General features: G+C 35.7%; 2 protein-coding genes and 1 long non-coding RNA gene across 3 annotated transcripts in view; 2 read left to right on the forward strand and 1 right to left on the reverse strand.

Moving 5' to 3' along the window:
* The window catches only part of LOC107485867 (uncharacterized), a 46137-nt gene extending 39078 nt beyond the window's left edge, over positions 1–7059 (forward strand). The window contains exon 24 of the transcript XR_008008132.1: positions 6900–7059. The gene's annotated coding sequence lies outside the window, so the exon portion shown is untranslated. The remainder of the gene's footprint in view (positions 1–6899) is intronic.
* The window catches only part of LOC107485868 (disease resistance protein RPV1), a 96804-nt gene that overhangs the window by 12139 nt on the left and 61630 nt on the right, over positions 1–23035 (forward strand).
* Positions 10002–23035, reverse strand: part of LOC127746494 (uncharacterized) — a 31830-nt gene continuing 18796 nt past the window's right edge. The window contains exons 2-4 of the long non-coding RNA XR_008008136.1: positions 16763–16816; positions 16529–16685; positions 10002–10230 (exon numbers count right to left, since the gene is read on the reverse strand). This is a non-coding gene — a long non-coding RNA (uncharacterized LOC127746494). The remainder of the gene's footprint in view (positions 10231–16528; positions 16686–16762; positions 16817–23035) is intronic.

Genomic DNA, 23035 nt, shown 5'->3' on the forward strand with positions numbered 1-23035 from the left:
CGGATGAGGTACTAAGGTCCAAACCTCATTCTTGTCAAATTGGGCAAGCTCCTCTTACATGGCTTTAACCCATGATGGATCTTCAAGGGCTTGTTTGATATTGTTGGGCTCCAATTGTGACAAGAGTGCCAAGTTGTTTGATTCGGATTGTCTTTTGGTTGAGGATCTAGTTGTCACTCCTTGTGAGGGATCACCAATGATGAAGTTATGAGGATAACCCCTCATAGACTTCCATTCTCTGGGCTTTCTTTGTGATGTAGAGCTTTGATGAGCTTCTGTTGATCTCACTGTTTCAGTTTCTCGTTCCGGCTCAGGAGATAAAATGGAATTGTCTCCTCCAATTTGACGAGACAAATCCTGACTGGCAGATTCTTCAACTTGGGCAGACTTGGGATTCTCTTTGCATGGTCCAGCTTCTTCACAATCTGAATCATTATCTATCACAGTACTGGGAATTAAGTTAGAGTCACAAAAAGTAACATGTATGGATTCCTCTATTATCCTATGTTCTTTGAGATAAATCCTATAGGCCTTACTAGTGGTGGAGTATCCAACAAACATTCCTTCATAAGATTTTGGATCAAACTTGCCAAGATTTTCTTTGTTATTAAGAACAAAACATTTGCATCCAAAAATATGGAAGTACTTAAGATTTGGAGGGGTTCCTTTCCATAGTTCATAAGGTGTTCTTTTCAACCCTTTTCTAATTATTGTTCTATTCAAAATATAGCATGCTGTATTTACAGCTTCAGCCCATAGAAATTTAGGAACCTCATTCTCACATAACATAGCCCTAGTCATCTCTTGAAGGCTTCTATTCCTTCTTTCAACAACCCCATTTTGTTGAGGTGTTCTAGGACATGAAAAATTATGAGTAATTCCTAAATCATCACAGAATTTTTCAAAATCTATGTTTTCAAATTCTTTTTCGTGATCACTTCTCAAATGAGCCACTTTTAAATCCTTTTCATTTTGAATTTGCTTACAAAGAGTTGAGAAGGCATGAAAAGCATCATTTTTGTGAGCAAGAAAAAGTACCCAACCAAATCTAGAGTAATTATCCACCACTACTAAACCATAGTGTCTACCTCCTAAGCTTTGAGTTCTTGTTGGTCCAAAAAAATCAATATGTAACATTTCCAATGGCCTTTTGGTTGAGATTCCATCTTTTGGTTTAAAAGAGGACTTGACTTGTTTGCCTAATTGACAAGCATCACAAGTAAGGTCCTTGTCAAATTTGATCTTGGGGATTCCTCTAACCAAATTTTTCTTTACTAGCTTAGAAATTTGGTACATGCTAGCATGACCCAACTTTCTATGCCATAGCCATTTTTCAGATTCAAAAGAAGTAAAACATGTTACATTTTGTTCTTTTAAGTCCTCAAGAGTTAATCCATACACATTATTGCATCTCTTGGCTTCAAACAAAATATCCCCAGTTTTCTCACACACAACTAAACATACAAATTTTCTGAAAATAACTTCAAATCCTAAGTCACACAATTGACTAACACTAAGTAAATTATGTTTTAAACCATTTACAAGAAGAACATCATTTATACAAGAAGAGAAACTTTTACCAACTTTACCAACAGCCACTATCTTTCCTTTGCCATCATCTCCAAAAGTGACAAGTCCTCCATCATATTCATCAAGCTTTATGAAGAAGGTTGTCTTTCCAGTCATGTGCCTAGAGCATCCGCTGTCCATGTACCACATATTTTCCTTCCTCTTGGATGCTAGGCATACCTACAAACATGAGCTCAAGTAACCTTAGGTATCCAAATTTTCTTGGATCTTTTCACGTTAAACCATCTCCTATGTCCCAAATCATTGTAATAAAAAATAATTTTGTAGATTTTATCACCAATCATTCTTTCACCAAAAAAGCATTGAATAGGAAAATGACCTCTTCGGTTGCATAACCTACAAAATCTTGGAGTTGCCTTTTTGTCAAAATAGGTGGGATCTTGAAACCTTGTGTCATTAGAAGATGAAGCTTTGTTCTCAAAAGAGATTTTTCAGATTTATAAAACCCCAATCCAGCTTTATCATAAAGAGGTTTTTGACTAGCCAAAATTTGATTAAGATTTTCAGAACTTTGTGTGAATTTGGCTAAGTCTTCCTTAAGTCTTTTAACCTCTTTAAACAACTCTTCATTTCTTTTAAAACAGTCCACATATGCAAGGACAGAATGGTCACTTTTACAGCTTCTAATTTGGGCTCTTAACTGCTTATTTTCTTCAACAAGATCACAAGCAGTTTCGGCCTCTCTTACTTTCTCTTTTAGAAAACTGTTTTCAGCTTTAAGAATGGTGATTTGCTGTTCAAGTTCTTGATTTTCAAGCAGGAAACATCTTACTTTTTCAGAAAGATGATCTATCATAAGATGAAGATCCTCAATGTTAGAGTTATGAGAGGTTACCTGATCTATGTGATTTGCCATGAGACATGGTTGTGATTTTGTTTCGGTTTTCTCATCATCATCATCTGAGTCATTTTCTAGATCTTCCCATGATGCCATCAGACCTTTCTTCTTTCTTTTCTTTGAATTTTCTTCCTTCTTTAACTTGGGACAATCAGATTTGTAATGGCCAACCTCTTTGCAATTATAGCAAGTTACCTTGCTAAGATCCTTCTTCATTTTTCTTGAGCTGCTGCCTTTTCATTTAAACTTCATCATTTTCCTGAATTTTTTGGCAAACAAAACAAACTCATTTTCAGAGGTATTATCACTGGATTCATCATCCAGAGGGTTAGTTACAGAAGAAAAAGCAATTCCTTTCTTTTTTGACTCTCTTTTTAAATAAGTGTTTTCAAAAGCAAGAAAGTTTCCTCTCAAATCATCAAGTGTCATGGAATCAAGGTTACTGCTCTCAGAAATAATTAGTGCTTTTGTTTCCCACTCTTTTGTAAGACATCTCAACACTCTTCTCACTAGCACATAATCAGAATATACTATTTCCAGAGCATCTAAGCCAACAACAATGATGTTGAATCTTTCAAACAGTTCATTGATGGATTCTCCTTCCTTCATTGCAAACATCTCGTATTCTCTGTTCAACATGTCTGTTCGAGTCTTCTTTACAATAGTGGTTCCTTCATGGGTGATTTGTAGTTTGTCCCAGATTTCCTTTGCTGTTGTGCAACGTGATACCCGTCGGTACTCCTCGAAGCTGATAGCACAGTTGAGAAGATTGACAGCTTTGGAATTTAACTCCACTTTCTTTCTATCTTCTTCAGTCCATCTTGCTTCTGGTTTCAGAGTGATTACTCCATCAGCACTTGTGTCAGTTGGAAATTGAGGGCCTTCTAGAATGATCTTCCATAGTCTGTAGTCTACTGCTTGCATAAAGATCTTCATTTTCTCCTTCCAATAGGTATAGTTTTTCCCATTGAAAAGAGGAGGTCTGTTGCTTGACTGTCCTTCAGTAAGATTGTAGGAGACCAGGTTTGTGCCACTGTTCTCTACCATCTGGATCTTTTCTCCAAGCTGCAAAGCTTGATCTCTTTGAGACCAAGCTCTGATACCAATTGATGGTTTCAGTGGCTAAGAGAAGGGGGGGTTGAATCTTAGCCCCCTTTTTTTGGTTGATTATACTTGCTGGAATTAGAGGAGACTTTTCTGTTTTTAGCTCGTCCCTAGTCACGAGACTTTTTCATTTTGTCTCGTCACTTGGCACGAGACATTTTGGTTTTTGCTCCTGTGCAGTAGAAAACAGAATTGGAGTAGGAGAGAGAAAAAATTACACCCAGATATATCCTGGTTCAGCTGCTAAGTGCAGTGCAGCCTACATCCAGTCTCCATCACAACAATGATGGAATTTTACTATAATCAACCAGATTACAAACTGTAAAGTGCTAACCCAACTTACAAGGGGATTCCCACAGAATCATGAAACACAACATAGATGAACAAAGGAACTCTAAGGACATCTATGGCTTTTTCTTTTAATTTTGCACTCTCTGCCTTTTTCCGCTCTATGGCTTTTTCATACAAACCTCACTGTTTGCCTTTTTCCATGAGACTCAAGACATGACAAAGTTAAACAGAAAAATACTAAACAGAATACATTGAAGGAGAAGAAAATTTGTAAGCTTAGGTAGCTCTGAGACTTCTGTGCCTTGCACTCTCACTGCTTACTTCTAACTCCTTGCTTCAAGCCATGGCTGTTCACCCCTTTTATACAGGAGTGAAGCCTCCATAGTTGAAACCAAAAATCAAACCAAGCTTAACTTCTTCTCCAAGAAAACAGAACCGGTTCGGCCACATAGAGAGAGAAGAGATAACCATGCAAAACCCAACATGCAATTACCTCTAGTCCTACCTTGATCATCACTCTTCATCAATCCGGGCACTCCATCCTTGGCTTCCTCTCCAAGATGGATTTCTGGCCCTTGATGCTTCATGATGATGATGACTTCATCTGCTTCAATCTCTGCCTCTTCCATCACTTCGCCACTCTAGCTACTTCCTGTAGTGGTTGAGCAGAATCAAAGACAAGCCATGCCTCCAAGAATCTCACTTTGCTGGCCGAATCTTCTTCTTCCTTTTTGAGCATGAAGAGCTCGAGATTTCCTCACCAAATCTTACCATTCTTGGTGAAAATCTCAGTCACAGCTCATTTTTAATTTTTTATGTTTTCTTGCCATCATTGTGATGGACTTGTAGCTTGTTCTTCCCTTGCTTCGGTAGCTCCATTTTGCTTTCATGGAAGCCATTGTTTCCTGTGTAATAACCGAAGAGAGAAGGAAAGAGATGAGAGAGAAGAGAGAATGTGAAGAAAAGCAATTCAAAGTGATTAAACAAATTAATTGAAGATAGCTTGCTTTTACTTCCCTGGGTGGCGTGCAGCACTAATCATAATGATTCCCATCAAATCAAAGTCAAGTTCTCTCTCATGTTCCCCATGCTAGTTAATTAAATTTCAAATCCTTCCAAAGAGTGAAATGGAATCCGTTGGAAGCATGGAGGCTTTGCTTCATGGATTCGGATAAAGCATGGAAACTTTCATTAATGTTGGGCTTGGTTGCAATAATACTTATTCTTGGCCCAACTTGTAACATTTGCTTTCGTGATGAATTTGGATCAAGCATAGGAAGCTTTCATCAAAATCAAATATGGACTAAGTTACAACAACATTGAGCTTGGCCCTTTTAATGCAACAATTCAGCCACATAATAGAAAACACGTAACAAGGCTGATTGTTGGTTTTAATTTGGGCTTGCATCAAATTATTTTAATTTTCGGCCCAAATAAACCTGCATTACAAAATTAATTTAATCAACATTAAATCCAAAATTAATTTTGCAATTTATCATATTAATAATGTTTAGTCATCACAAATATTAATTTAGAGTTTTCCAAACTCATCACCATTCTTGCAAGTTTCCAGTTGCTTTGATATGCAATTATTAATAAAGAATAACCTCTATGTTAACTAGTTCTGTGGGCTATGTCTTTGATGTACCTCATTAGAACTTTGATTACTCATGTTTGATGAACAGCTAATTTTTAATCACACATTCTTTAAAGTTCTTACTTGATAAGCCTTTAATATGCTGTCTCTTTCCTTAAAAGGATGTGTAAATCCTGATATTCCACTAAAAATGACTGTATAACTTGATAGCATTTTGATCCATCATCTTATCCTCAAATGTGAGTAATCATTTTGATCCTTTGGTTTTCAATCCATCCTAGTCAGGATGGTTTATAGCATCCTGTCACTGAAACTAATAACATAAGATTAGTGGGATCTATGAGTCGATAAATATATTCTGTTTATACTTTATAGTTAGATTCTGTTGGGATTCAAGTTTAAGTGGTAAAAAATCTCCCGTCAATCAAGAATTGAGTATTTAATAAAAGGATCCATAAACTTGTTGCCCTAAGGTTTTGGAACAAGATACGCATGTTATCTAATTTGTTGCTTGTTAATTAATCCATGAATCCATGTAGCGGCTTAGTTTGTCCATATACTTAAATGGCTATTCAATGATGTAAGTAGGAAAAAATTTACCCCGGATTATAATGGCAGTATGTATGCATATAGCATACGTAGTTACTTATGAACAATAATGTGTGATTGATTTCTGTTACCTGTTCAGTGCGGATACAGATTCACCCAGCATTGCTGAATATCAAGATTTGTTGGAATAGAAAGTAGTACTTTCATCTGTTGTAAATGTCGACGATGAATGAAAGAAAGTGTGACACATTACTTTCCAATGCTTGATAGGACTTCACCCTGGTCCACATGAATACATTTGTGCTATGAGGACTTTTCCTCTGTATTTGATTATGCACATTGCACACAACAGAAACTCGTTTAGGTGGTGATGGCAGGTGCATATATGTATGTTAGAAGATTAATTATTCTTTTTTTTTTCGTTTTTAAATTCACATTTTGTTTAACAGCTCAAACAGTTCCATCTATACACATTCATTGTGCTGCAAGCAACAAAGTGAGATCTGTTCCTGTTTTTGTGTTTATTACCTTTTCTTTATACACTGCAATTTTCTCTCTTAGGGTGTTATATAATTAACATGAAATTCAAAGAATGGATAGTTGTCCTTGCTACCCTATTAAGATGTTCCGAGGTTTGCATTGCAATATTGTATACATGCATATAGCATTTCTCCACTCCCATTGTGCTTTTCCTTTTGTAAAGGGAGGCATTTAGACATGGTTTTGGCATCTTTTCCCATTTTAGCAAAGGTTCACTTGTTGGCAAGTGCATTCTTCTGATGAGATTTTACAGGTGCTTTTCGACTTGTTCCAACATGATGTTCGGCTATGGAAAGCATACAGCACCACGCTGCAGGTATATCTAATTTAGATTACTGTTGGAAATTATAGTATGCCATTATGTTCACTCAATAATAATCAATATTGGAGGTAGTCCATTGAATCCGGAGTAGTGCGTGTAGACAGAGGTTAGAAGTATTTGTAGGGAGGCTTGTGCATGTTTGAGGATTTCATTATTCTTTTAACTTTTTAATACACAATCTTGTTATATGTCTTTTATTGTAAAAGCATGAGCAGATCCATTTGTATATATATTAGTTATCCTTCTGAATTTTGATAGCTCAACATTCATAGTGGAATTTATTGATTCTGCAACTTGTACTTTACTCAACATTCATGTTTGGTACTTTTCCCCTGTAAGCTACCATTTTGAATTGGAAAGACTTCCTCATTATTTCTTGTGCACTTGTTACTTTGCTTTTTAGAGATTAGGAACCAGAGAAGGTGAATCATACATAATAAGATAAATGAGTATGATTCTCTCATTCATGACCGAAATGGAAGGTGGTTATTTAAATATCAGACTTCTAATTAACTTGCCACAGTCTAACGAATTACTAATCATTTTGGATCAAGATCTCTTAAAATAAAAAAGTTGAGAAAGTGATTAAATGACTCTTAAATTAAAATAGTAGGACACACATTTTATGGTAGTTACAAATTGAATAATAATTAATCTTTCAATTTATTATGTTACTAACGTTTTCACTTTACAGTATCTAAATTCTCTCCAATCAATATATGTAAATTTAAGAATACTATTGTTTTATCTTTTAGGTTTGGATCAATGATATATAAAACAAGGTAAGTTCTTCAAAGAGGGCAAATTATTAAAAGATCTCGATAGATTATAAGTAATAATATAATTTATAAAACAATGATGGGGTGCATTTAAAAATATATTAGGATTTATTTTTTGAGTTTAATTTTGATGCATGTAAAACATTTTACACGGTCACGTTCCTTTTTCTGGGTAATCATTCATGCGATTAATGTAAAACATAGTTATTTTTGTTAATGTGACATTATGTAATTGAATGTACGTGTAAAATTATTCTACACACCTTCTCATTTTTTTTAGCTGATTTATAAAATATAATTTTTTATTATTTAATATTTTTTACATATCTTTTTTTTATTCCACTTAAAGAATATAAAATAAGAGATCACACTTTACAAAAGAATTGAGAGAATTCATTATTTGGAAAATAGGTCTAACACTAATTACTTACAATTAATTCTAATCTCCAAAAAATAAACATACAATTTTTTTTATAAATATTAAAATTTACTTTTACAAATTTAAGAAATCAAATAATAATTTATGAATTTAGATAAATCTTTATTTTAAGTAAAAATAAAAGTTATCCCCTAATCTATGAAAAAAAAATTTACTATATGGAAGACAAAATCACAATCCATAAGACAAATTAGGCTTTTTAGCATACAAGTTCATACAAGTTAGTCCAAATCCAACAAAAACAACCCTTAGCTTAGATTGCGTGTAAATATGCGCTTTTCCAACTCTTGAATAGCGTAAATAGTTCTTTTTCCTCAATCAAAACCGCAACGCTCAAAATTCAAATAACGATCAAAATCTTTCAAAAATCTCTTAAAATCGTCACGAAAAGTGCAGGAAGTTTCAAAGCTGAATTCAAAAAGAATTATATATGAGAAAATGAAATAAAAAGATGAAGAAGAAGAAGAAGCAGAAGATGAAGAGGAGGAAGAGAAAGAGTTTGAATTATGCAGAATTTATCAGTACAAATTCACCGAAAAGTCTTAAACAATACACATAAATGTCTTAGTCTTACACCAAAATTTGCTACAACTATACGAAAATATTTTTTCTAATGCTACATTTTTTTCTTCTTTTTTCCATATTTTTTTCTTTCTTTTAGTTGAATGAACCTAAGTTCATCCTCTTCCAAGTAATTTTACAGCATTATGTGTTTCTTCTTTTTCTTTATTTGATTTTTTTTGTTTTTATTCTTATTAAGAGAGTAAAATAAGAAAAAACTTTGAGAAGATAAAACAATAAAAAAAAGATGAATAAGTAAAAAAAGAAGATGGTGATGATGATGATGAAAAAAAAAAGAAGAAGAAGAAGCAGAAGATGAGGAGGAAGAAGAGGAAGACTTTTGAATTATGCAGAACTTATCAGTACAAATCCACCAAAAATTCTTAAACAATACACATAATTGTCTTAATTTTGCACCGAAATTTACTGCAAATACACAAAAATATTTTCTCTAATCCTGTATTTTTTTCTTCTTCTTTTTTTTTTCTTATTTCTTGTTTTCTTTTTGTTGAATGAATGTAAGTTCATCTTCTTCCAAGTAATTTTGCAGTATTATGTGTTTCTTCTTCTTCTTCTTTGTTTGATTTTTTTTGTTTTTATTCTTGTTAAGAGAGTAAAATAAGAAAAAATTTGAGAAGGTAAAACAAGAAAGGAAAGATGAATAATAAAAAAAATATGGTGATGATGATGAAAAAAAGAAGCAGCAGCAGAAGATGAGAAAGGAAGAAGAGGAAGAGCTTTGAATTATGCAGAACTTATCGATACAAATCCACAAAAAAATTCTTAAACAATACACATAAATGTTTTAATTTTACATTGAAATTTGCTGCAACTACACAAAAATATTTTCTTTAATGCTTTATTTTTTTCTTTTTTTTTATTTCTTTCTTTCTTTTAGTTGAATGAAAATAAATTCATTCTCTTCCAAGAAATTTTGTCACATTATGTGTTTTTTTTTCTTTTTTATTTGATTTGTTTAGTTTTTATTCTTGTTAAAAGGTAAAATAAGAAGGAAAAGAAGAAGAAGAAGAGTTTTGAATTACACATAAATGTCTTCGTTCTATACCGAAATTTACTGCAAAAATACAAAAAAATTATGCAGAACTCCTACATTACATTTAATTCAAACCATCAGCGATAAATAGTAATTTTCACAAACAAAAAACAATATTATTATATATATATAATAAAGAAAAAGTTATTTAACTAGGAGCCTTGAAAAACGGGTAAAACAAAATTGCAAAATAAAAAGCGTAACGCTCAGGAAAGGATTACTTGCGTGCTAAGAAACCTAATAGAAACATGATAAAACAATAAGCGAAAGGATAAAGAAAAGCCAAGGAACAGCATAACTAGCCTCTGACTCAGCCTGCGAAACTAAGGCTGGCCGGAGGATACATATATACATACAAACATACATAAGTGTCCCCAAAATATACCAAAATATCAAAGTAAACTCCTATCTATCCCTCAACCTCTAAGAGGAGCAGCGTACATAAGTTACTTGGAGAGTAAGCTACACATATATATACATATATACAAATAGAAACCAAAATATACCCAAGGACTACTTCGCTTTCCAGGATCCAGACGCCTAGCGAGGAGCCTCTCGACCTGCATCTGAAAAACAACAATACAATATGGAATGAGAACCGGAGGTTCTCAGCATTGTAAAAGTGCCACGCGTATAATAAATAAGGTCTTGAGAATGTCATAGGCAATCCTAGAACTCCATTATACAATTATCCAACTTAATTACTAATTAGAAGCTATAAATAGGGGTAGGTATTCTAAATCTACCTAACTTACTCAATTTCAATCCTAATCTAACACCAAACCATTTTTCCATTTCCTCCATTCCTCCATCATCCACAATGCAACAGAAACAAGCAACCAAACAGGGTTACGCACAAGTAATGAACAGATAGTACAAATAGCAAGTATAACAGATAGCAGGTGATATATATCAATTAAGCAAACCCAAGAAATGCATAGCAATCAAAACAAGCAAATGCATATGATGCATGTCTGTCCTATGGCTGATGGGGCCCATCTGTCGGTTATCCAGCCAACCCGACAAGTCCGAAAACCTTAGACTATCCCCCGTCGCGCATCCTCAAGAGTCTATGCATAGAGTTCACATTCAATCATCATATAAATCACTCAATGGGGGTTATCCATACCGGGGAATTTATACGTGCACGGTCACCCTTACGACGTACGGTTAACAGAGTATCGAGAATCAACCTGGAACACGTGGTGGCGAGCCACAGTTTTAACCCAGGAAAACTCATATCTCAGATATCATCATTTATAAGCCATTTCATAGTCACAATCATTATTTAATCATTCATCAAGCCATGGCATGTTAACTCCTTTTATTAACAACCTCCCTTCCACATTTTTCATCATCATTCCCTTATAATTCATCTTGATTACCCTTTTTGGGTCTTGACCAAACTATTTATCAAATTCGTCTCAACCTTCTTAATATCGAATAATCTTAAAATCAACGCAACTCTAACATTAACTCAATAACATCACACGAAGATTAAACTTTAACTTCTTGAACCCATGACTATCACTAAGACTAGGGTTGGCAAACGGTCCTTAATCCGCCGGGCCGGCCTGCGTAACCCGCCAAAAAGGCGGGCTGGGCTGAAAATTTGGGACCGCCAAAAGACAAAAGCCCGCCTAACCCAAACCGTTTAAACCGTGGGCTTTGGCGTGGCGGGGCAGGCTTCCCTGGCGGGCTGAAGCTTTTTTTTTGGCTGAACCCATTACCCATGAACCCAGACCCATAACCCATGAACACACCCGACCCGACCTGACCCGATCACCATTCCCCACCCAGCGAAACAGCCAAAACCCTAAATTGAATCCCCAATCCCTAATCCCTAATTCCAGATTTGCAGCTGCCACACTCTCACTCCTCTCAATTCCTCGGCAGTACTCAGACACTTAGTTGTCTCGTCTCCAGTCTCCTCGACGGCTCTCAGCCTCTCACTCGGTTCCTCAACCTCAGTTCCTCACCGTCAGTTCCTCACCGTCACTCTTAGTCTCTCACTCGGTCATCCTCAGCTCCTCACCGTCACTCTCAGTCTCTCACTTCCATCGTCCATCGACCTCAGCTCGAACTTTAGAGTTCCGTCCTCACCCCTGACGGTCGCTGAGTCGGAGTCAGTTCCTCACCGTCGATCTTCGGTCGTCGTGGCCTACTGAGTTATAGCCACCGCTACTGCTCCGTCTGGCCGTCGTCGCTGCTTCCTGCTGGTCTCGGTCCTGGCTCCTGGGTCTTGTGAGTCGTGACTTGTCCTCTGACTCTGCTGGTCTCACTCTCGGTCACGGCAACTCCACGCTCTGGGTCTTGTGTTTTGTGCTGTTTGATATAGGTAAATTAGGGTTGATATTTGGTTGAGTTTTGATTATGGTTGATATTTGGTTAAATCTGATTATGGTTGAGTTTCTTATTTACATTTTCTTATTTACACACTTCTTGATCCTTCAAGGTCTCCACAACTCTAACCTTTGCTAATGCTATTACCTGAACACATATTTGTAACTAATTCTTTGTTTTCAAATTATTAACACAAGTTGATATATGATATACTTGATGATTGTAATTTATAGTGTGTGTTGCTAAGTGAAGGTGCATGGTGTTGTTATTTATTATGTACAGAAAAGGGTGTTACTAAACTACGAAAAGTACCAAAGATTTGGACAAAATAAAACCAGAGGCATATAGATAGTGGTTTTGAGGAAGCCAATGGTATATAGATAATGTTGTTTGGAGTTTCGGAATAAGGTTCAATGCATTATCCTTATATTTTGGATTTGGACCACTTGTCTTTGTCACACAAAGTGTCATGCTCACTTAATGTTCGTATATGAGCATAATGTTTATGGATCCATCATGTCATGCCATCATGAGGAGAATTTCTTTATAGGGTTGATCTTTAAAGAGAAATAATGATTGTTGGTTAAATACTTGAATCTGATGCAGATTCAGAAATTGTTTCTTGTTTTTTGTGTTGTTTCATAATGGTTGAGTTTTGATTATGGTTGATAATGGTTGATATTTGGCTGAATACTTGAATCTGATGCGGATTCAGAATTTGTTTCTTGTTTTTTGTGTTGTTTCATAATGGTTGAGTTTTGATTATGGTTGATAATGGTTGATATTTGGCTGAATACTTGAATCTGATGCGGATTCAGAAACTATTTGCTGTTTTTTGTATGGTTTGCTAATGGTTGAAAAACCTAGTTCATATAAACAATTTACATTTACTTTTATTTCAGGAAATATAAATTCTGAAACTGTGAGTAACCTTGTTACTATTGGAGTTGGTTCTGAGGCTGCTCCGGTCGAGGTTGATGAACCTAGTTTGAAAAGGCTGAGACCAGCAACCTCCGATGTTTGGAATTTTTTCAAAAAGCTCAGTCCAGATAAGGATGGAGTAGAACGTGCTGAGTGTAAAGGATGCAAGAAAGTGTTTAAAGCTGGAGGTAAGCGATATGGCACTTCTACTATAAAACGGCATCTTGATAGTTGTACTAAAATTAAGCATGAAGATATTGGTCAGACTATAGCAGAATTGCAACTTAAAATGGGTTCACTTAAGATTGATTCAGGAGTGGCTAGAGATATGTTTGCTGGGTATGTAGTTGCTGGGGATAAGCCTTTTAATATGGTTGGTGATAGGAGATTTAGAAATTGGGTGAAATATATTAGTCCAACTTTGAAACTTCCTTCTAGGAATACGGTTAAGGCTGACATAGTGAAAGTTCACAAAAGAGAAGCTGCGAAACTTAAAAAAAATTTAGTTTCCATTCCAAATAGAATTTGCTTAACATCTGATCTTTGGACTTCCAGTACCAATGAGGGGTTTATATGTTTGACTGCACATTTTGTTGATGAGAACTGGAAATTACAGAGTAAAATTCTTAATTTTTGTCATATGCCTCCTCCTCACACAGGATTTGAGTTGTCTTCTAAAATCTTTATGCTTTTGACTGAGTGGAAAGTTGATAAAAAGATTTTTTCCATTACTTTGGATAATGCTTCTTCTAATGATACTTGTGTTGAACACTTGAAAAGTACTTTGGATGTGCATGGTTCATTGTTGTATGGTGGTGAATTCTTTCATGTTCATTGCTCTGCTCATATTTTAAATCTTATTGTCCAAAATGGAATGAAAATATGTGGTGATGCAGTGTATAAGATTAGAGAGTCTATTAAGTTTCTGAGAAAATCTGAAAGTCGAATGGTTAAGTTTAAAGAATATTTTGAAGATATTGAGGGACTTGAGTATACGACTGCATTATGTTTAGATGTTCCTATTAGGTGGAATTCACTTTATGCAATGCTTGCAAGTGCTATTCCTTATAAGAAAGCTTTTGAAATGTATAAAGTAAAAGAAGCTGGGTTTAAGGAGTATTGTCCTTCATTTTAAACTCAACACTTTGCTTCATTGCTATAATGAGATTGATCCTATTAGTGCTAAAGACAAAGTGGAGCATGTGAAGAGTAAGTTGATGTCTGGAACTTCTTACCCAACATCCAACTTGTATTTTTTACAAGTTTGGCAAATCCATCTTATTTTAATGAATAGTTTGAAGAATGATGAAGTGCTTATAAGGAACATGGGAGAAAAAATGATGATTAAGTTCAAGAAATATTGGGAAGAATACAGTGTTGTTCTTGCATTTGGGGCAGTTCTTGATCCTAGATTTAAACTTAACACTTTGGTTCATTGCTATAATGAGATTGATCCTATTAGTGCTAAAGACAAAGTGGAGCTTGTGAAGAGTAAGTTATACAAGCTTTTTGAGGTTTATGACCAAAATTCCTCTACAACTGTAGAGAGTTCTTCCCAACTTTCAAGTAATTTTTCTCAAGCAACATCTTCTGCAATTGAAACTCAGCTTATTAAAATTGTTGGTGTAAGTATTTTTATCTACTTGATTATATGTGTTTCTTATTTTTCATGCTTTTTGATTCATATATTGTTTGTAATGCAAAGGATTTGATGTCCCGTAATCAAGAAGCTGAAGTGAAAAGTGGAAAGAACCAATTTGATATTTATTTGAGTGAGGCAACATTATTTTGCAATGATGCAATCATTGATGTTTTGCAATGGTGGAAAGACAACCATCATCGTTTTCCAACACTATCACTAATGGCACGAGATTTGTTGAGCATTCCTATTACTACCATGGCTTCAGAATCTGCATTTAGCATGGGTTCTCATCTTTTGAATAAGTATAGAAGTCGTTTGTTGTCAGATAATGTTGAAGCGGTGATTTGCACCAGAAATTGGATATGTGGATATGATGATTTTGGTATATTATATTTATGACATACATACTTGAGTGATTTTGAACATTATTATGTACTTTTTTGCTAATATATTTAATTACTTTTTTCTAGAGGAAGATAAAGATCAGGAAGATATTGCAAAAGGAGAAGGCTATTCTTCAGGAGTTGGTTCCAATGATGTTATTGACTTATATGAAGATGAAGATGAAAATTAAGTGTATTGAATTAAGTTTAATTTGCTTTGAAGACTATTTATAATTATGTTTTTGGACTTTGGATTATATATTTATTTTGTCTATGGGACTATTTATAACTATGACTTGAGTATTTTGGAAATAATCTTAAAATCAACCCAACTCTAACATTAAATCAATCACATAACATGAAGATTAATCTTTGACTTCTCGGACCCATGACTTTCACTAAGACATCCTCGACACTTTATTTTCTTTTCTGTTTTTAATATAACAAATAAACTCGGAAATGCGCAAACTTTATGTCCAGGCGTTCGTCTTGAAATTAGATTTCTAACAAACTAAAGATCATAATTTTTTGATTTCTCTAGCCTCAGGAATAAAGAAAAAACCGTGACTACTATGCAGTGCATAAAACCAGAAAAACAGCAGTAGCATGTGATATTCAAAATTCAATATAAAATCCAATTTAAATCCAATGACTTTAAAAATTAATGTAGTTAAACTTTACTCATCCATGTTTCTTTCTCAATTAATTTTGAGTTAATACCATTTTTAATGAAGAAGTTACATTACCTGGAAGTTAAGTAAAAATGAGTCAAAATCTGTTTTTGAAACCAAAAAGCTTAGTACCTTTCAATTTGAATAACTTTTATTACAAAATTCCAATTAAGCTAAATTTTGATTTGGAAACTCCTAGCTCATCCAGAAACAAGTATGTCTTGGTTTCAACCCAATTGCTATTCAATTATAAGAGTTACAAGTATTGGAAGTTGATGCATAGCTTGCTGAAATCTGTTTCTTTTCAGATTTGACCACTAATATTAAAAAATTCACAACTCCCAATCCTCAACTCTTAAAATTCTGAAGTTTTAGAGAAATAAAACAAGTTAATCTAATTTTATAAAAAAATTAATTTCGCTCCAAAACGCAACTCGTAGAAGTCGCAGCAAGACAAACAAGTTGCTGCCCTGTTTGACCTTTTCTGTTGCTGGACAGATTTTACAACCTAATTTTAAAAATATGCCATAAATTTTATATTTAACAAAAAGGTCCCAAATTTTCCAGTTTAGTTCCTTATATTCCCATGTTTAGCCCAAACTTGGTCTCATTCAATTCCGATCATTACATAATTAGTTACGGCATATGCAATACCACCACAACACAACTCTACATCCTTATTAACAAACACCAATCCTAATCCATCATAAATAAATGTAAGAGCACACCATTAATAACTTCCACACCTCATAATTCCAATATATAAATCCACTAATAAATCTATTCCAACAACATTACAAGGCTAATCATTAAATACAACAAACAATTCAACTTATCCTATGGTTCCTCTAACCTAAGTTTTCACAACACCGTAAATATTAAACATGCGAAACTTAAACCATACCTTGGCCGATCACTTAATTCACCTAAGGCAGCCTCTCAACACAAAATCACAGCCCCTCCAAGCTCAATTAAATAGCCCCAAAGCAAGCCTTGTCACCAACAAAGCTCCAAGTAATCCAAATTCAAGTCCAATGCATAAACACCCTCTTAAACTACACCTAATATACATATATATGTTCCAGTTCAGTTTTCTATTATCAAAAATAAGATTGAGCTAGGGTTAGGGTGTTCTTACCATACCCATATGCTCAATAGCTTGAGCCCACAAGTTCCGGAAGCTAACTTGAACCTAGAACATAGAAATTAGACAAGATTTACCATAGGTTTCCAAGTTTACCAAAGAAGAGGGATAGAGATTCTGAACTTAATAGGAGGCTTACTAGTGAAATTATTTGGATAGAAAGGTGGAGCTCGACGCGCTGAGCGCATAGCCGCGAACGGTGCGGCGATCGGAGCCGGGACGGAGGAGTTATGGTGGATCAAAGGGTTAGGGTTTGAGAGCTTCTCTCCCTTTCCTCTAATTCTGTTTTGGCGTTGCAGCAACTAATGAGGAAGAAGAAGGCTGCTGTTTCCTTTATATTATGGGTCCGGTTGGACCACGGGCTCGGTTTGGGCCCCGGTTCAACCAGTTCGGCCTCTTCACTCCGATTTTTAGTCAAATTTTCGAAATTGATATCAAAATTCTCGTTTTGACGAGCTCTATCCTTTTTTAATATTAGTTTTGCATTTTTAGCTTTTCTAATAAAAATGCAATTTATTAACTAATTAATTACCGATTTTAGCGGGGTTTACATCCTACCCACCTAATTAGAAATTTTGCCCTCAAAATTCAACTTCAGTTATCTGAAAAGAGGTGTGGGTAGTTCTTCGGCATATTTGGAGTTTCTTGAGCACGTTACCCACTTCCAGCTTCACTTTTACATTCTCTAGTACATAACTTCTACTCTGTCTGGCTGCTTGGCCATGGTATCTTATTATATATCCTAACCGAGGTTACTCGAAGCGTGAGATCCTTCCTCAATTGCATTGATTCAAGTTCTAATACGTGATTGATATTAGAAGTGTACTCCTAAAGTTGAGATGTGTTACATGGTACCAGTTTGGAAGATATAGGATATGGTTATCTGATATGCCAGTGGTCTAATTCTCTTCAGAATCTGACAAGTTCGTCCTTGCCATTACCTCCATCTTGACTCACTCACTGATTTCAACTTGTTAAAGTAACCTTCTCAAGTTTAGGACTTCCTTGGTTCATGTAATCCTTTAGTCGGCTTTTTATAGTAAGATTGTTACTCGAATTTGCGTAACACTTCTCTGCTGCCTCGGCTATTAATTTCGGGAACTAAGGTATTTGATGCTCTAGTTTTTATCAATGCGGTAGCATTTAGCGCTCTGTGAAGCTCCATCTTCTCCGCTAGTCCTCAACAATCTAATACGAAACCGATAATTACTCTTCCTTACTTCCGATGTAAAATCTTCAATGGTTGCAGCATTCCGAATAGTTTCTAGTGGTCCCCCTTTACTTCTTCATGCTTTAAAACGCCATTAAATACATTGCCACTTTATTCTTTATTTCTAATAACCCAAAAACATTTTCTTTGATTCATGGTACGTCTTGGCAGCTTCATGGTAACTTCGAAAATCCTTTCTCATGAGTTTCAGACAATAATTCCTCGTCTTAACTTCTGATTTAAACACTTAACATCCTTCTCGGTATCTTCTTGATTCAACAGGTTTTAGTACTTCTAGTAGCTCCTTATCACTACTATTGCGCTCCCTAAGCCCTTAATCCTACGATCTCTATTTCGGCATTTGCGTTAGGCATATAAATCTCTTTTTAATTCTCCTTTGTTTACCGAGCCTTGATATCTTTAGCGGCTCCTTATTGTCTCACTATGCGTCCCGCATCTCATCGATACCATGTTGTAAACTGGTAATAGACTTAGTCCGATATTTTCACTCTACACTCTCATTCTTCAACTTAGAACTTCAACTCATATAACATTTCCTCCTTTGAACTTAACTTCCAAGAATCCCTTATAAACTTCTTGCTTGGGGCGTCTACTACAACCTCATGATGTCGCATCAGCACGCTTCTCAAGTCCCCCAATAATGCATGGTAGTAATTTCTTAAATGGTCCTTTATGCTTAAGTGATAGAAGTATTGGCATAAAGATCAATCTTCTTTCCATGGCTTGAAGACTTCCAGCATATCCTGGTATTTCATTCACACGGTGCACCTCGTTGCATTTATTTAGTCACGAGAATACAATCGGTGAGGATTAGGGTTTTGAATTTCCTCGTAATGTTGCTGGTTTACTTTCATGTTCCAAAGTCTTGCTTTAAAGGATTGACACTCTAATAATTGCATTTAAGGGTTATGCGTGACGCAAAATCCAATACGAGTTTATTTTTCAAAGAAAAGTTATGTTCAAGGGAATGAACGAATAGCATGAACGATGTTCATAAGAATTCAAAAAAAAGTCTTATATACAGTTAACCGGAGTTGTACAGAATCAATAGGATGCATAAGAAGAGAAACCTAGTTGCATTTCAGAAAAGAAGTTCGAATTAAAGCTTAAATAGAAAGAATAAGGCATGTTGGATTGTATAGGTTCTAGTTGGCTTGAAAGGAATGCGAGTTCCCACAAGGGAGCAATTTCACGCACCGCAGATCACTAGGATTCAAAAATTATGTGATTATATTAGGATGAGTTCAAGTTAAATTCAAAAGAGACGATCTTGTACGAGTAGGGAACACGATCGAAAGAACAATGGGTTTTTACAGAAGAAGGTTCAAGGTAGGACTTTGAATGTAGGCTACAAGAGAAAGGTTAGATTAAGTCGTGAAGATTAGTTGACACGCTCTCGCAAAGAAACACCTAGTTGGATGATCTTCTCTCCCAGTATTCTCTTTAACTCGGTCTTGAACTCTACTGATTCTAATAATATCTTCACTTGTGGTGCAACCAACACTGATCCAATTCTTGACACTACGTCTATGACAAACTCACGCTCTTTCTAAGGTGGAAATTCTAGTACATTTTCAAGAACGGTCTTAGAAACTCTCTCGTATAGGAATTCAGTCTCACCTCCACTTGTCTCGCGATCAATTTACAACTAAAGGTTGAACTTGCTCTATTCCTTTCTCCTTGAAATCTTAACGTCACTGGATTTCAAACGGTAACTCCGCATAGCTCTCAATGGTTCCAATTCCTTAGATATAATTCACCCGGCTTCCACTTCATCATTCGGATCCCTATCTTCCAAGAACCTAACCATTCATCTAAGTTAGCTAAGTATCGCTCCGTCTCGACAACTAGTAGGCTTCGATTAATCATCGGTTTGGACTCCACGATCATCAAAACTTGTCGTGCTTCACAATTGGATCGTACATATATTAATGATACGCAAGGTAGTTAAAAACTCAACTGCTAACTTAAGGTTACCTCGGGTCTGAAGATCGGATTCGACTGTATCTTAGCATTTCTTGTGTGGACAGTCTCGAGCTATATGTCGTGGCTTCCCGCACTTGTAACATACGCCTAGTCTGGCTCCGTGCGACTCTTCTGGAGTAGTCTCTCCATAACCTTCCTGTAACATTGCTGACTTCATGGAGTAACGTTCTGCGAATTGACTTTTCATAACCAATTCAGGGAAATCCATTAACTTTTGCAGACTCATGCAGTTGAAGATGTCTCTTCTAAGCCCTTTCTCATACTGAACACACTTCCACGCCTCATAGTCGGCTGGATTTCCTTGACAAACTCTTGAGAGACGACACAAATTGTCGAATTCACGGGAATAGTCAGCAACCGACATATCTTCTTGCTTCAGTTGCATTAACTCCAATCCTTTTGCAATGCGAATAGCTGACGTTAGGATTTTTGCTAGTAAAGAATTTTATAAAAATAGTCGCGTTGTAGATATAGTTTCTAAACCAACAAAAATCCCTTCGTGCAAACGTTTTGGTTGTCACAAGTAACAAACCCCTAAATAAATTGATAACCGAAGTATTTAAACCTCGGGTCGTCTCCTCAAGGAATTGCAGGAAGGTATGTTCTTATTATTGGCTATGAAAAAGGTAAAATTGGGGGTTTTGGAAATAAGGAAGAAGTATGACAAGTAATTCAAATGACAACTAAAATAAATAAATAACTATAAAATAAACTCTTGGCAAGATATGAGAACTGGAAGTCCTATCCTAGTTATCCTTATCAATTGTGATGAGAATTGGATTTTTCTCCCACTTTGTTAACCTTTAACTATGAAGGTAAGTTAAGTGAGTGAATTAATTCGAATCCTCAAGTCCCAGTCTTTCCTTGGAAAAAGTTAGAGTTATTGGATCTCGAATTAATTCTTGAAAAATTCCAATTTTCAGTCAACAATGAGTTTGATAACTCAAGAGTTACCAATTAATCAACCAAAGCCAAAAGGGAATAAAATCTACTTGAATGAAAATAATTTGGATAGAACCAAAGCATCTATAACATATAAGTTTGAAATACCTCAAATTATATTAAATAAAAATATCAATTTTAACATGGCTGGACAATATCATCAGCCAATTGGGCAACATCAATTAAACACAAATAAAAATATCAGAGTAAATAAAAGTAGAAGAGAAACATAAATTATTGAACCTGGTACGAAGAAATAATCCTAATCCTAATAGAAATCATAATCCTAAATCCTAAGAGAGAGGAGAGAACCTCTCTCTCTAAAAACTACATCTAAAACTAAAATTGTGAATTATGAGAGCCTCTTGAGTCTCTGCAAGTTCCCTGACTTTAATCTGTGTTTCTGGGCCGAAAACTGGGTTGAAATGCGGCCCAAAATCTCTGCCAGCGATTTTTGTAATTCTGCAGATTGCGCACGTCACGCGTCCGCGTCATCCACGTGATCGCGTCACTCAGCGTTTTTCGTATCACGCGTGCGCGTCGTCCACGCATTCGCGTCGTTTGTGCAGCTTCCAATCCGCGCGGTCACGTCAGGCACGCGATCGCGTCACTCTGATTTCTTCCATTTCACGCGGTCGCGTGAGCCATGCGACCGCGTGACTTCTCGCTGGTCATCTCCTCAATTCCTTCTGTTCCTTCCATTTTTTCACGCGTCCTCTTTATTCTCTAAGCCATTCCTGCCCTATGAAGTCTGAAACACTTAACACACAGCTCAAGGCATCGAATGGTAATAGGAGAGGATTAAGATTAGCTAAATTAAGACCAAAGAAGCATGTTTTCAATCATAGAACTAAACTAGGAAGGAATTGTAAAATCATGCAAATCATATGAATAAGTGGGTGAAAAGCTTGATAAAACCACTCAATTAAGTACAATATAAACCATAAAATAGTGGTTTATTGGGCGAGTTCAACTTCTTTGACTTTTCATGATTTCTCCACTTTGCATGCCTTCCCTCTTCACTCCTTTGATCCATTCCTAGCCTTTTCAATCTGAAATCACTAACAAACATATCAAGGCATCTAATAGAATCAAAGGTGAATTGAATTTAGCTAATTTAAGGTCTAGAAAGCATGTTTTCACATCTAAGCACAAATTAGGAGACAATCACAAAACTATGCTATTTCAATGGATAAATGAGGGTAAAAGGTATTAAAATCTCTTAAAATCAATGCAAGATAAACCGTCAAAACAGGGTTTATCATTTATCAATAGCATGTAAGAAATATTTTTCGTAGAATTCCGTCTTGAATCTACTCCAAGGAATATCTGTTAACTCTATTTGCAAGGTGTGATATAACTCTTGCCACCATTCCTGAGAATCTCCCTCCAACATTTAAGTCACTATCTCCACCGACTGTACTTCTGGTATGTGCTGAGTGTATAAGAATCTCTCCACCTCTCGAAACCACAGATCAGTGACAAACCCCAATTTGACGGTTTGTTGTGTATTGAATTTAGAGTATTTTGATGACCTTTTGTCACATTTAGCCTATAAATTAGCATGGTTTTGTATCTCTCCCATATTTGTGCCTAAAGTGTAAAAACATGCTTTTTAAGCCTTATTATTGATGAATTCTAATTTCTCTTTGATTCCATAAGATGTCTTGATGTGTTTGTTAGTAATCTCAGGATGAAATAGGCTAGGCATGGATCAAAGGAAGCAAGGAAGGAAGCATACAAGTGGAGAGAAGCACAAAAAGCCAAAGAATTGATCCAGGCCATGCACGCGTAATTGATCTCGCCCATGCACGCGCACGCGCACAAGGCGCTCGCGCGTACATTGCGGAATCGGCTAGGGACGCGCACGCGTACCGTGTGCGCACGCGTCGATGACCGCACATGACTGCATTAAAGCAACACGTGCCTGGCGATTTGAGAGGGTTTCTGAACCCATTTTGGCGCCAAATGCTAAGGAAGAAGAATAAAAGGATGAAGGATTAAGGGGAAGAAAGAAAGGGGAGAATGAACTAGGAATAACACACACACTAGGATTAGTTTTAGTTTAGTTTCTAGAGAGAGAAGCTCTCACTTCTCTCTAGAATTAG

This window comes from Arachis duranensis, chromosome 4 (genome assembly GCF_000817695.3).
Source record: "Arachis duranensis cultivar V14167 chromosome 4, aradu.V14167.gnm2.J7QH, whole genome shotgun sequence".
Lineage (NCBI taxonomy): Eukaryota > Viridiplantae > Streptophyta > Magnoliopsida > Fabales > Fabaceae > Arachis > Arachis duranensis.